The sequence below is a fragment of the Lissotriton vulgaris genome, unplaced genomic scaffold (genome assembly GCF_964263255.1).
Source record: "Lissotriton vulgaris unplaced genomic scaffold, aLisVul1.2 SCAFFOLD_1311, whole genome shotgun sequence".
NCBI classification, from domain to species: Eukaryota; Metazoa; Chordata; class Amphibia; order Caudata; family Salamandridae; genus Lissotriton; species Lissotriton vulgaris.
The window spans coordinates 378737-393803 of NW_028245490.1; the positions used below are offsets into that span (position 1 = coordinate 378737).

General features: G+C 46.8%; 1 protein-coding gene across 6 annotated transcripts in view; it reads left to right on the forward strand.

The window, feature by feature from the left end:
- Window positions 1-15067, forward strand: part of OPA1 (OPA1 mitochondrial dynamin like GTPase) — a 298318-nt gene that overhangs the window by 69906 nt on the left and 213345 nt on the right. The window lies entirely within an intron of this gene.

Genomic DNA, 15067 nt, shown 5'->3' on the forward strand with positions numbered 1-15067 from the left:
ACTGAAGGTTGAACTCCTTAAATTCTGAGTGCCTGGTCTAATCTTGGAAAAGGCCTTGAGCTCTGCTGCTCATTCATCCACCCATTCTCCAGACCATTGTCTTCAACCTTTAGGTGTGCACAGGAACCTTTTTGCTTTGCGTTTCTACAGGCTCCTCTTGTTTTTCTGTCTCTTTTTATTGTTGTAGAACAGGTCGAGCAGACCTGTGTTTACCTGCTGCAGGTGCGAAGACGAGATAATTTGCCATCTTCCCATATCATTCTCCTCCACCTGAGGAGGTTGGAGCAGGATAATGCCATCAGGCAGTGCTGGACTTGAGACTAAAAAGTGCTGTCATCTGATCACCCAATGCCTCAGGGGCTCCAGATCACAGCAGCAAACTGAAGTTAATTAAGTGATGAGTTTCCCACCATGCACTGCAGTGCTCAGAGCTGTGTACTGCCAGTAGGCTAGGTGGGAAGGGATTGAGCGAAAGCAGGATACAATGCCAAGTTGGCTTTAACCCCTTCCATGCTGATGACGAACCCCAGCCGTCATGCACTACGGTGCTCGTGTGCTGATGACGGCTGGGGTTCGTCATGGCCCGCCCCTGTTCTTTTGTTTACCGCACAGCAGCGGAAACGGGCCAGCAGGGAAGGGGTTAAAGATTGATAAAGAAAAACAATGGTTTTGGGTGGCCTAGACAGGTCCTAGTGGAGTAGAGTATAACTTAGGTAAGTGAATTAATCCTGGGAGACAGTATTGTAAGGTAGCATACACATAGAAAACTTTATTTATGTTTTTGCAATTATGTCTTTTGTTTTTCAGGTGCTCACACATGTGACAAGGTGCTTATAGTGACTGAGTGAATATTGTTAAAAAACTATATACAAGGTGTCACAAACAAGGGTATTCCCCAAAGGAATATATACAGTAGGATAGGGGAGTTTCCTTGAATGGGTTGACGGCGTTTCGATCTAAATGATTCTAGATCATCATCAGGACGTGAGCTTTCCTGAAAAAATGAATTTAGGTTTTAATACTGAGGCCTTACAAAAAACTTCCTAAACAAAGTGATATGGTGCTCCCAGTGGCATATAGTTCATGCACATTTCTATAAATTAATTAGAGGTAGGCAAACCGTGAATTAAACGCGCTTTCTTTAAAAAATTTGGAGGGTAGACTTTTTTAGAATTGAGGTTATTTTACGCGCTTTTTGGCGTGGGTGCGTACTTACTTCGCAAAGGTAGTGGAATTATTTTCCTCAGATTTTAGCGAACAAGGTTCTTAAACTGTAGTAGCTGGTTCCAAATGCCTAAAGCAAGGGGGATTCAAGAGGGATTCAGTTAGGCATATAATAATCCCTTCGAAGTAAGAATATAATGCGCTACAGTTGGTGACTTACTCAGCGTATTCTTATCAAGGCTTGAGTTTTAATTCTTGGGGAAGTTGGTCTAGTTATAAAGTTTCAGCATAGTCTAAGAGCAAGATGAAACCAAGGTTAGAAATTATTAAACGAAATTATTTGATGAAGAGACAATTGAGAGTAGGGGTATTTACCAATGATGATCCATTATTAGTTGCAGAGGTTAAAGTAATGAATATTGATTATAAGCCGGTTATTTATCTGAAAAAACGAAAGAAAGGGGGTGATTATTAGGAATCAAATCGAGCGTGGTACATGCTTATACTCTCCGTTATCCACACATTGGAGAAGCATTACCTGATAGTGGTTGCTGTACAACGTTCCGACGGGAACTGGGGATAAAGACAGAGGGAGGCATTAAGAATTAAATACTGCCGCCCAACTTCTGAATAGTGCACGGGCTAGAGGCATTCTTAGAAACGGCGCATTTACTCACTGAATCTCCGCGGTCCGCGGCTCAGTTACCTCTGCCTCGCTGCTTCGGCGTGCGGTAGCGCCACAGCGATTACTTCCTGGTTATTAGCGCATGCGCCGGCAAATTGTCACTTACGCAACTCTGCGTGGGCCTAACACAGCGCGCATGCCTAGAAGGGAAGTGTCTTGTAACAGCGCGCATGCCCGGCGGGGAAGTGGATTCAAAACGCGAGTTAGTGATTTCAGGTGCCGGCAAATCATAATACAATACATTTCACAGTAACATTTAAAGGGTACATGAGATGTTACATTTTTGTATTTGAAATGTAAGGATATTTCGAAGCATTGTTCTGCATGATCGTCAATGATGGCAATAGTTCTTGAAATTCGAATCAAGGGTTAACCACAGCTGTTCCACTCATCAAGAGTGTTGAGTCCTTTCTCAATACTTTTACACAAGAAAATCCATTTGCACTCAAGACGATTCAAGATTGTCTGTTGATTGCCCCCTCTTGCATTGGGCAAAAGCTGGTCAACAACCTGCCATTGTAAATCATTTTCTGAATGTCCATTTTCCACATAATGTTCCACTAGAGGTGCAGATAACACCTTACAACGAATTCTGCTCCTGTGTTGCGAGATCCTGGTCTTTATCTGCTGCGTAGTTTGGCCAATGTACAGTTGTTGGCATGGGCATTGGATACAGTATATAACATTTTTAGAGTTACAGTTAGTAAAAGATTTCAGCTTATGTTTACAATTTTCATACTCAAACACCTTAGTATTGGTCGTGAACTCACATGCAGTGCAGTTGTTACATTTGTAGTGTCCTACAATAGGTGGAAGGTTCAGACATGTCTCTATGGTGGTATTTTTATTGGTTATAGTGGCAGCTCGCACTAAATGATCTTTGAGATTACGGCCTCTTTTGAAGGAGAATAAGGGCGTCCCTGTATCAAGTTCCAAGGGAGACCGTACAGGCCAATGTTTTTTAATAACTTTGCACAGTTTGTTACTAACTGTACTGAATATTGTCACACAGGTTATTCTCTCCAGGGGTTCTTTCTTTTTGGGTTGTAAAAGATGTTCTCTATGGGCATACCAGGCCCGTTTCATAGCTCTTCTCACAAGCTTTCTGGGGTAGCCTCTACTCATCAGTTTTGAACATAAGGTTTCAGCCTCTAGAAAGAAATCCTGCTTAAACTTACAGTTACGCCTAATTCTGAGGAATTGGCCATAGGGAAGGCCATCCCGCAGTGCCCTTGGATGTGCACTGTGATATTCTAAGAGCGTATTGCGCTCTGTGGGCTTTCTAAAGAGTGTGGTATACAATTCCTCATCATGACATTTGATAGTGACATCTAGATAATCAATCTGATGTCTATCAAAGTTGAAGGTGAATCTCAGATCTGTTTGACTGTTGTTAAGCCACTCGCAATAGTTTCTTAGTGTGTCCTCATCCCCTTTCCAGATCATGAGCACATCATCTATGTATCTGCGCCAACTAAGGATGTTGTCACGATACGGATTGCCGGCGTTTAGAATGATGTTAGATTCTAAGTCATCTACAAAAAGTCTGGCAAAGTTGGGGGCAAAAATAGCCCCCATAGAAGTCCCTTTGCATTGTCTGTAATAGGTGTCTTTAAAGATGAAGTAATTTCTGGTAAGGGCAATCTCAAGTAGATTCATTATGAAGTCTGTGGGAACTTGGTGGGGCGCAGGACGTTTGTTGAGGTGTTTTCGAATTACATCCATACCTTTCTGTTGGGGAATATTAGTATATAATGACTCTGTCTAGAGTGACATGGAGTTCTGAGTCAGGATGATATGGATGAGATTCAATAAGATTTATTAGGTGTGTAGTATCTTTGATATAAGTGGCTGTGTCTTTTACCAAATCTTTTATAAAAAAAGTCAATATACTTCCCTAAAGGTTTTACAATTGATCCACATCCTGAAAGGATAGGTCTCCCTGGTGGTGCTCTCAGGTTTTTGTGTAATTTGGGAAGTGTATACAGTACTGGAGTCCGGGGTTCCTTATTGTTAAGGAACAGATATTCATTTTTACTAATGTAACCTTCCTCTAAGGCATTTTTAGTGATCTGCTGGATCTTTTCACTAATATCTTTTGTGAGGTTCTGTCTCAGTTTCTCGCAGTGTGTTGTATTGTTAATTTGACGCTCAATTTCAGCTTCATAGGAGGCGCAGTCTTGAATTGCAATCCCACCACCCTTGTCACATGGTTTTATCACAATGTTATCATTCAGTCTAAGTTCAACGAGGCTATTTCTTTCTTCTATACTGATATTGTATGGTGTATATCTGTAGTCTTTTTTCATATTATCCAGCTCGCGAAGGATTAGGTGTTCAAAAGTAATCACCTCGGGGGCATAGTGCCGCTTGCTGGGTTGAAAGAGGAGTTAAGGCGTAGTCCTGTAGTGTCATGTTTTGGGACAATTTCTCTGTCTTTAAAAAAGGCTTGTAGTCTTATTTTTCTAAAGAAGAGAAAAATTTCTGACAATGTTAAACCAGTTCGGTTTTTCTGAAGGGACGAAGGATAGTCCTCTACTCAGAAGGGAGATGTCTGTAGAGTTTAGTTGGTGACTAGAGAGGTTAAATATGGGTATAGTTTCCATATTGGATTGAGGAGGCATTTCCGTATTCAGTATTGGTAGCCCCATTGGTAGAAGCGATTCCTGGTTTGGCGCTCCCCCGGGGTGAAGTTGTACCTCGGTCTCGTTCTGCCTCTCCCTCTCCCTCTGCCTCTGGGGGGATCTGTGTTCCTCTGCTGACCCCTGCCTAAAAAATGGTGGGGGGGATTACTATGGGCTGAAGTGCTTGGGCCCTCTGTTATGTCTGAGCCGTCAGATTCGGCTGAAGAGACTGAGAAAGTCACAGGGGCTCTGTTTCGGAAACGTCCCCAGGTGCCTGTTGGAAATTTCTGTTGTTCCTGAGGGCCTACAGAGAAGAAATCTTCCTGGGGGTAGGGATAGGTATTTTCTCTGTTATAGTTCTTAATATCTTTAGTCACTTTGGTTGTTTTCTTGTGAATTTCAAAAGCTTCAAAATCCTGATTAGTACGATCAATTTTTTCAAGACCGGTTTTTGCATCTGCCAAAGTATCTAGTTCTCTTATGGCCTGTTCTAATGCCTTAATCTCCTCCAGTTCTTGTTTACTGTGTTCTATCGCTGTATCGATACCAAGCACCATCCAATGGCGCGAGCAGGTGGTGCCGATATGGGCAAAACCTGCTTTGAATTTTGGATCCTGGATAAAGATGGCGGGAACGTTTCGCACTTGAAGGCCTACTGGTATAATTTCTGCTCTCAAGTAGTCGGTTAACATACGGGCATGCAATTCTGTCCGTACGTGTTTTTTCTTAAGGTGCTCAAGTTCAGATAATTTATCATTAGCTGGATCTGTGGTGGTTCTAGTGCTTAGTGTAGGGCCCTGAAGTAAGGAAGGACCACTGAGTTTACTTGCTATATATTCTTCTGTGTAGGTAGTACCTACTTGTATAGACATTTCCAATTTAATTGGGGTCTAGGATGCACTGATTTGACATAAATACCACTCAATGAGCTTTAAAGCCACACCAGGTTTGTGACCCCAGACTACAGGTCCAGGCTGGTGAGTGAAGAGCAGGCTGTTGGCAGAGGTGCTTCATTCCGCAGTGAATCCTGTTCCCAGTCCGTGTTAAAGGATCGCTCTTTTTTTGATTGCTAATTACCTCCACCTTAAGAGAGCAATTTTCTTCTCTTTAAATTGTGGAAACATTTGCTCACCTTTTCTAGACTGTTGACTTGAAATGCATGCTTGTTTGTTTAAAATGTAAAATGGCACCCCTACAGGGCTACAGATTTCTTTCAGGGTTTGGAAAGTTTGAGATCTGCAACATGGAGAAAATTGCTTTTATCCTAGCAGCCAATCCGATTGTTTTGACCCTTGGACTTTTTCGGGGTTCGAAGACTTTAAAGTTTGCAAACCCGAGAAAATGTTCTCCCAACTAATCAAGACCCTTTAAATTCCAAGAATAGTCTCAAGGGAATCTGGCACGCAGGACTTTCCAGGACCTGACTGTCCAAAACTTCCTAAAATTAATCCTTTGAACACTGCCTAGCTTTCTTTCACGAATAAAATGCCACAAACAAACTGCTGCACATATTCGCACTGAACAAAGAATAAGAATCTATTTTGAATGAAGTTGCGGCTTCTTGCCAAGTTTAATGTAAACCTGCATCAGCGTTTTCTCTAGTAGCAAGATTAAAATACCCACATGAGCTCAAAATTTGAAATGAAAAGCTTGATATAGACAGACTAAATGTTTGAAAATTCGACAAAATTTATAAGCAAAAGCAAACATTGCATTTCCATGTAATGTGCAACCTAGCCATAATCGCAGTAGACTGGGCTACTCCTGCGTATTCACTGATAAGGGTCTTCTGGTTGGATGCTTAGGTCAGTAACTTACCACTGCTGTAAAACAGAAAACATTCAAATTCAGTTAAACGGACGGTGTATGAGTAATTCAGCATCGAAAAGTCTCTGAAAATGATGACCCCTCTTCCCGTCAAATTGAACTGTTTCTGACGACACACATGACTTCCGTGATGACATCACTGATGCTCTTAAGAATCCCTGTGCTTGTTAACCCAAACCTTGTTACAAGTTTGGTGTACTCTGCATCTTCTAAACAATATTGGGAGAGACCGGACCAATATGTGCGCTTCAGAATTCCCACAGGGTCGTACATCTTATAAGGAAATCATCTCTTGTCCACCAGCCTTCAGAAACCCTGGAAAGAATGGCTTGGAGTTTGAATATTCCATCTATGGAGCCAATCATTGCTATTTCTACTGAATGGGAGAAGGTGTTTGCCCCTCACCTGAGGTGTGATGTTCCTTGCAGTTGCGTCATTAGTGAGAGAAACTCACTATATTCTTCAATCTGAGCTTGCCTTGTCTCAGAGCTGAGCAAAAGGCGTGTGCTGAGCAGCAACGTGGCAGGACTGAGCTGAATAATCTACTTCAGAGAGGAGGCTTTGTGTGATTGAAAGACTGTGCGTTGTGCAGTGTGAGGGAATAGTTTAGTCAAAGTACTGACTTTTTAGGAAATAAACTACACCTGCAGCTTAGGAAATCAGTGCAAGCTTATTTTTCATTGAGCTGCGGTTGTCTAATGCATGACAGTACTAACTGGAACTCTCCGGAAAGCCGCTTGAGCCAGTTTCAGAGGGCTGTGCTCATGACAATGTGAATGCTTGCTGCCCCTAAAGGTGTCTGCAATAAAGGGCTCAAACAGGTACCCAAAGGTCATAAAAATCCTACAGAGGAGAAGTTTGGTGCACTGAAGCCACAAGGCTCTGAACCCCCTCCACAAGTGGTTTTGAAGTTAAAATACCAATAGACCAAAGCAGGCACTGGTCCTTCCTGACTGTGGCAATGGATGTCGAAGAGAGGAAAGTTCAGCAGGAACCACTTGGAGAAACTATGAAAATAAATCAACAAGCATTTACAATGCAATGGTTTTGCCTTTGTTAAAGTTAGAGCTATTGGCATTGCTCTTGACATTATTATTTTTTTTAACATAAATAAATGGCATTGTCCTTTACAATGCCACTAGCTTTATCTCTCGCAAATGACACACACAAACACACACAGAGGCCCCCCACACACACACCCACACAGAGCCCCCCACACACAGAGCCACACAGAGCCCCCCCACACACAGCCACACAAAGCCCCCCCCCCACACACAGCCACACAAAGCTCCCCACACACACAGCCACACAGAGCCCTCCACACACCCACACGGAGCCTTCCACACACCCACACAGAGCCTTCCACAGACACCCACACAGCACGAGCAGGCAACAGGGGCACACGGAGGCACAAGCAGGCAACAGGGGCACACGGAAGCACAAGCAGGCAACAGGGGCACGAAAACGGAGGCACAAGCAGGCAACAGGGGCACGAAAACGGAGGCACAGGCAGGCAACAGGGGCACACGGAGGCACAAGCAGGCAACAGGGGCGCACGGAGGCACAAGCAGGCGACAGGGGCACGAAAACTGAGGCACAAGCAGGCGACAGGGGCACGAAAACTGAGGCACAAGCAGGCGACAGGGGCACGAAAACGGAGGCACAAGCAGGCAAAAGGTGCACACGGAGGCACAAGCAGGCAACAGGGGCACACGGAGGCACAAGCAGGCAACAGGGTCACGAAAACAAGCACAGGGATTGGTGGGAGGGGGGCGTACTTCTTGCTTGCTTTAGGCCTGTTACTTCGGGGACGCAGTGCACGCTCTTGCCTGCTGCCTGCTGCCACCAGGACACGACAACAGGCAGGGAGAGGACAGGCTGGGAGAGGGCAGGGAGGGGACAGGCTGGGAGAGGGCAGGGAGGGGACAGGCTGGGAGAGGGCAGGTCGGGAGATGGCAGGCTGGAAGTGGACAAGCTGGGAGAGGACAGGCTGGTAAAGGTCATGGAGGGGACAGGCTGGGAGAGGGCAGGCTGGAAGTGGACAGGCTGGAAGAGGACAGGCTGGGAAAGGGCAGAGAGGGGATAGGCTGGGAGAGGGCAGGCTGCGAGTGGGCAGGCCGGGAGAGGACAGGCTGTGAGAGGACAGGCTGCGAGAGGACAGGCTGCGAGAGGACAAGCTGTGAGAGGACAGGCTGCGAGAAGACAGGCTGCGAGAAGACAGGCTGCGAGAGGACAGGCTGCGAGAGGGCAGGCTGGAAGAGGACAGGCTGGGAAAGGGCAGGGAGTGGGCAGGCCGGGAGAGGACAGGCTGCGAGAGGACAGGCTGCGAGAGGACAGGCTGTGAGAGGACAGGCTGTGAGAGGACAGGCTGCGAGAGGACAGGCTGCGAGAGGACAGGCTGGAAGTGGACAGGCTGGAAGAGGACAGGCTGGAAGAGGACAGGCTGGGAGAGGACAGGCTGGGAGAGGGCAGGCTGGGAGAGGGCAGGCTGGGAGAGGACAGGCTGTGAGAGGACAGGCTGGGAGAGGACAGGCTGGGAGAGGACAGGCTGGGAGAGGACAGGCTGGGAGAGGACAGGCTGGGAGAGGACAGGCTGGGAGAGGACAGGCTGGGAGAGGACAGGCTGGGAGAGGGCAGGCTGGGAGAGGGCAGGCTGGGAGAGGACACGCTGGGAGAGGACACGCTGGGAGAGGGCAGGCTGGGAGAGGACAGGCTGGGAGAGGACAGGCTGGGAGAGGACAGGCTGGGAGAGGACAGGCTGGGAGAGGACAGGCTGGGAGAGGGCAGGCTGGGAGAGGGCAGGCTGGGAAGCAGAGAGGGTCTTACCTGAGAAGTCTGCCAGCGCGGAGCTCTCCGGGGCGCAGAGCAATAGCAGGGCCCAGCAGAGCAGGGCGGGGGGCGGCAGGGGCTCGCAGAGGTGTCTCCTGGGGCAGCCGCCCAAGTCCACCATGGTGCGGCTCCGAGCCCCAAGCTCACATGGTGCCAGCGCAGCCCGCTAGGAAGGATTGGAAGGGAAGGGGTCACAACGGACATACCTATTTCTGAAGCACGGATTTGTTTGACTACAATGCTAATGTTTTCAGGGGAGTGAGTGCCTTCTTGTTTTAGCTGTGATGCTTACAATACCAGCACCGTTCCCAGACACAAGTGAGTGCACATTTAGCAGGCAAATACGGGAGCGTCATTCATTTTTCACAGTGCACACAGATGAACATGGATAAACAGATCCAAATGAACTGAAAGCAAACAGACCTAAATGTCAAAAAAGGCGGCAAAAACATAAGCGCTATTTACAAATCACAAGCGAGTCCTGGCGCCTGAACCCCTTAATTCGACATTGACTTACTGTGTTAAAAAAATAACTTTTTAAAAGATTTGTGATACTAAAGAGGATTCCAGTTGAGCCATTAAAGGGGAATCTACAGGTTTGGTTCCGCCGCCGAAAAGAAGTGAATTAACTCCATCGGCTTCTGAAACAGTCGGAAGGAATTTCTAAAGACTAAAACCAGCTCGTGCCAAGGATACAAACACGCGAAAGTGGTCTGTAGAATTCGTTTCTAAAAGGCGCAGAGGGGCCTCTCTGTAGGTCACCGATGAGTAAAGACAAGGATTTTAAACTGAATCTACTGCTGCAGTCAGTCCCTAAAGTGTGGGTGTAAAGGGCTCCCACCTGCCAGCGCCCCAAAGGTTGAACTCGGAGATCTGAATGACTTCAAGCCGATGAATAGTGCATCAGTGCCTCGTCAAGGCCCCTCGGAGATCTGAATGACTTCAAGCCGATGAATAGTGCATCAGTGCCTCGTCAAGGCCCTTAAGCGCTATATGAATACATTTACAATCACACACCACATAAAGGGCCAGCGTGCAGGCGCGACGAAGCTGCAGGAGCGGTGGGAACCTTAGCTCCTGTGGAAGAAGGGACGAGGCTTCATGGCACATTGGGATCAAATGAAATGCTGGCCAGGTGTACCCAGTGGGGTCAGCCCAAAGCAGGGAGAGGTCTTTTAGCCCACAAAGTGGTGGGCAGGCGCCCGAACAGACGAGTCGCGCTGGGACCTCGCTGAACAGTGATCAAACCCCCAGTTTTCCTTGAGATTTGAAGGCGGCCACACAGTGGCAGCTGGTGGATTTTACAAGTGTCGGGGCTGTAATCTTTGCCCAGAGTGTAATTTGAGAGCAAGTAAAGCGTACGTGCCCGAAATGGAAAAAATAAATGGCATTGTCATTTACAATGCCAATAGCTTAATCTCAAAATTGTTCCGGTGTAAAGTGGTCTAATGCATTGGGCTAGGTTCGCGCGATTCAAAAACCTGCAGAAAAAAAATAATATCAAAAACAAACCTTATCAATTAACACCGGGGAACTCTGTTCCCATGAAAGCCATAGTAACAGCCTCTCTTCCGACGTTACCCTTAAGAAATACAACATGCCTAGGTGTTCCCTACAACATTCCTAAAAATATACAACAGGTCTCTACTCCCATACTCTCCCTGGGTGTCCAGTTTCCTTTGGAGTCTCTTTGTCCAGCGTACTATGGTTATACTTTGGGGTCTCTATTTACAGTATTTTTGGTGTATCTGCCTTGAGATACAGCATTTCTGGAAGACATGACAATTTACTAGCCTTTTACCTGCACCCCCAGCATTTGAGAAAGATTGGTGTATCTTGAGGGCTCGAATGTTTCTTACCTGGGGGTAAAAGCACCGCTCCGGGTCGCTGCCACCCAGCACTGCGCACGCCTCTTCTTCCATGGCATCGTGCTCTTCCAGCACGTCCTCCAGGGACAGCACTTCATCCTCCAGGTCCAGTGCCTGCTTCTGCCCAGCCTGCTCTGCCGCCATACTTTCCAAGGCACTGTGCGCAATAGGCAGATAGCAGAACCACAGAGCGGGAGAGTAAGCCCAACGCAAGCGCAAAGCAGGGGGCACAGATTAAATTCATGCGATTTAGCAACAGTCAAAGAAACTCTCGTCATCCCATACACACCGGAAGCCAGAGAAACGCTCCGATTATTAAAAGCAAAAACAACTTTTGATGGTTTCGACTTAAAGCACGTAATTTATTAGGCAATAATATTTACACCTCCCCTAAACGCAATGGAATGCGCCACATGCGTAATTCTCACGCTGAGCATTGTTAAGGACATAAAAACGCGGTAATTACAAAAGGAGCATAGTTGCTAAAGCGTAGACACAGTAAACATACATAAGCGTAGGTCCGTGCTCCGTGAAGGCTATAACTGCGAGGATCACTTTTTCCGTTCGTCGGACAGTGTGGACACCATGTTGGATTCTTAAATTCCGAATAAGATAGGGTGGGAATGTAGTCGACACGGCTCGGTGCAGGGAACTCCCCGGACAGGGCTCCACCTCTCAGGCCTCCAGAGCAGCAGCCGGGAGCCCGGCCGGAGACGAGGAAGGCGGGGAGGACATGACGAGTGAAGGTAGGAGACAGGGGGAGAGAGGTTGGGGCAGGAAGGCAGGGGAAGAGAGGAGGGGGAAAAAAAACAAAAACAAATCGACTCACCTGCACCTTGCGACGGCGGCACTTCTCCGGTCTCCCTCTTCGGCATGGGAGACCGGCAACGTCGAAAATCTCTCTGGCACTTCTCCGGTCTCCCTCTTCGGCATGGGAGACCGGCAACGTCGACGGCGGCGGTTCCCTCCAGGCCACGGGAGCCCCGCGGGCGCCGCCATACTGCTTGCCGTCTTCCTTCTTCCCCCGGGCTGCGGGGGGCGGGCACTTCCGGCCGGCCGCGCTAGGATAGGCCGGCCGGCCAGTCACGGGGCGGGAAACGGGGGAGAAGAGACGCAGTAGTGCCGGCAATGCCGGACCAGACTCGGGGGCGTTCCCGGCGTCGCGTGACGTCGGCAAAAGCCAAAGAATGTCGGGAACGCCCCCGTGTCTGGTCCGGCATTGACGGACAGGCCCCTCGTCCAATGGCAAGGCTCCGTTTACGGAGCCAGCCAATCAATGACTAGGGCCGAACAAAGCCACACTACACTTCTCATCAGGTTTTCGCCTGCGCGAAAAAGCTGCGCAGAAAGCGCAGCTTTCGCCAGGCAAAACCTAAAAAGGAAAGATCAAAAGAGTGAAGTCTCAGACCTGATGGCCAAGTTTATTTTTACCAGTATTTGTTCAATATAGAGGGAGACGGGTGAAAGTGAAGAAGTGGTGAAACGTTGCTGTACTCTACTAGATAGAATTGATGCATGTTTTAGTTAACTCAGGACAAAGAATAATGTTTAACTTGAGGTGATCGGTAGTAAGCCCGGCCATACTACAGATATCCATAGAGATACTGATTTACAAATATTAACGTGTGAAAGGAGTGCTTGGACTGCTCACTTGCCGTAAGATTGTCACTCGACAGGTTGTAGTGGAAGTGGTTGTGGACTTCTGGGCTCACTGAAATGAATTACGAGCCTCCCAGAATGGTGGTCCCGATATAGCAAGGTCTCTTTTATCAGGGGGATGGCAGCCCAAATATTATGCATTTGACGCTCCTCTACAAACCCATTCGAACCAGTAAGGGAAGGATCTCATTAAGATGGGGAGACATGCATCTGACGCTACTCTACAAACTCACTTGAACCAGCGAGGGAAGGATCTCATTAAGGTGGGGAGCCAAAATTGTAGCATAAATATAAATATAGCATAAATCTTTGAATGAATGTGCGAATAGTATGTGTATTCTGAGTCTGTGTAGTGCGGCTCCTGCCACACTTCACGTCAGACCAGATAGGCTATTCTTCATCCTCCTTGAGAATGCACCGGTATATCCCAACCACCCCACCTCTCAGTCCTTCTGGAGTTCCTACACCTGATTGAAATTCCCAGTAAGGATAATCTCTCCATTCTCTAATCCTGCCAAGACCGACAGGAACGGTAACAGATCTGTGACCTGAGCCGTGTGGTGTTAGGGGCACAGACTGAGTTGAGCGTGGTTTGATGCCCCTACATATTCTGCTCAAAATGATATGACGACTGTCCGTGTCTGCTTTGGTTTCAGTTAACTAGGAAGAGAAAATGTTTCATTGTGGCTGCCCCAAGTTGTTTACAGAGAGCAGAAGTGTTGAAAGATGTGGGGTATGTTGTGTGTGTGAGTTCCCTTCAGTTCCTTTTCCATAGGTGGCGCTCTGGTAAACATACAAATCCCAGTTGCTTATTAACACTTTTCAGGATTGTCAACCAAAATAATCCTGTAAGTAGCTAACGGCGAAGGTGGAATATCTTTCCTGCAAAAGTAAGTTTGGTATGGTGCCAAACACCCCACCTGCCTCCACAGGTTGGGTAGCAACGGACCATCCGACAAGGCCCTTAGCCTGGGCTATCCACCAGATGCAAAGAAGGTGAATTGGATCCAAGCCTGTCCATGATCCCGAGTGTACTTGTACTTGATCCTGCAAGAGACGTGTAGAGCTGACCTAGGATGCCGCCATCATTTGTTACCACACTGAGCTGGCAGCCTATGTAGAGGATATGAAGAAACCCCTGTAATTAAGTAAGTAAGATGAGAAAATAAGTATCTCAGCAGGGACGTCTTCACCCTTGAGGAATCCTCTGAAACAGGGAGGCCCAGGAGACGGATGCCTCAACTCTCTCAGATCCATGGTGGCGCTCTTCTTCTAGTTCAAACGAGAGGTCAAAAGATATGTCCACCTGACCTGGATGCCATCTTCTCTCTTGTGTGATTACCTTAAATTCAGATTTGCTCTGAAGGCTGTCTCTGCAACAACATGATGGGTGGAACGTGTCAGTTCTTGAAAGGATACATTACCAAGCTCACACCCCTTTCTCAAAACTGCTTCCCTTTTAGAGCATTGGTGCTACTTAACCGAGGCATCTCTTGCTCTCTACTGTTTAGCAGGTGTCCTGAGGCCAGTTTGGTGAATCCCATCCAAGCGCAACTCCTGATGAGCCTTCCCAGCGCATTAGAGAGCATGGCAGTGATGAATGCATTGAAGTTGGCTTCTGAGATCTCCTCACTCAGACCACAAATTCTTAAGTTTTTCATCTTCCGACATGTCCATAACCCCCTCTAGTTGTTCATCCAAACTGGAGCTGAGGGAATATGAAGATGCCAGAGCCTTTAGTTTGGCTTTGGCATCCAAAATTCTCTGTCCCACTGAGTCTATACCCATGCCCAGGTCCTGGATCTTGGCCCCTTCAAGATCAGATCGCATGTCAGCTAGGCTCTTGCAAATGCTCAGTGCAGTTCATCCTGCAGTTCTGTCTTCAGCATGCGGAGGCTCCACAACAGCTTTATTTGGTTGAAATTCTAGAAAAAAAGGGAGTTAAGCCCAAGGGACCAAGGGTAAGCAGGGCCAATTAAAGTTAAACAAAAGAGATTTGCCTACCCTTCATGTATTTTGGTTTTTGCAATTACTGAAAGCAACAATGATGATACACGTTTCTTCTGTTTACCATGGAAATTTAATTATCATTCCATTCATTATTTTCAATTTTTTAAACATGTATTTGTAGGTGAAAAAGGTTACCATTGGCTTTTCAACTTCTACTCACGTACCACAATTCCATAGTAAATAGAAAAATAAATTATATCTATAAAAGACAAACAATTTTCAGTCATAAAATAATAATAATTGTCAAAAACACGTATGCAAGTTGATGAGTTCAATACAACAAACATATACCACATTTATAACATTAATACATTTTGAACAATAAAGTTTTTAGACAGAAAAAAGACCAGCTTGTCGGTTTGAAATGAATATGAATCAATGCGCCTTGTTGTACTACAAGG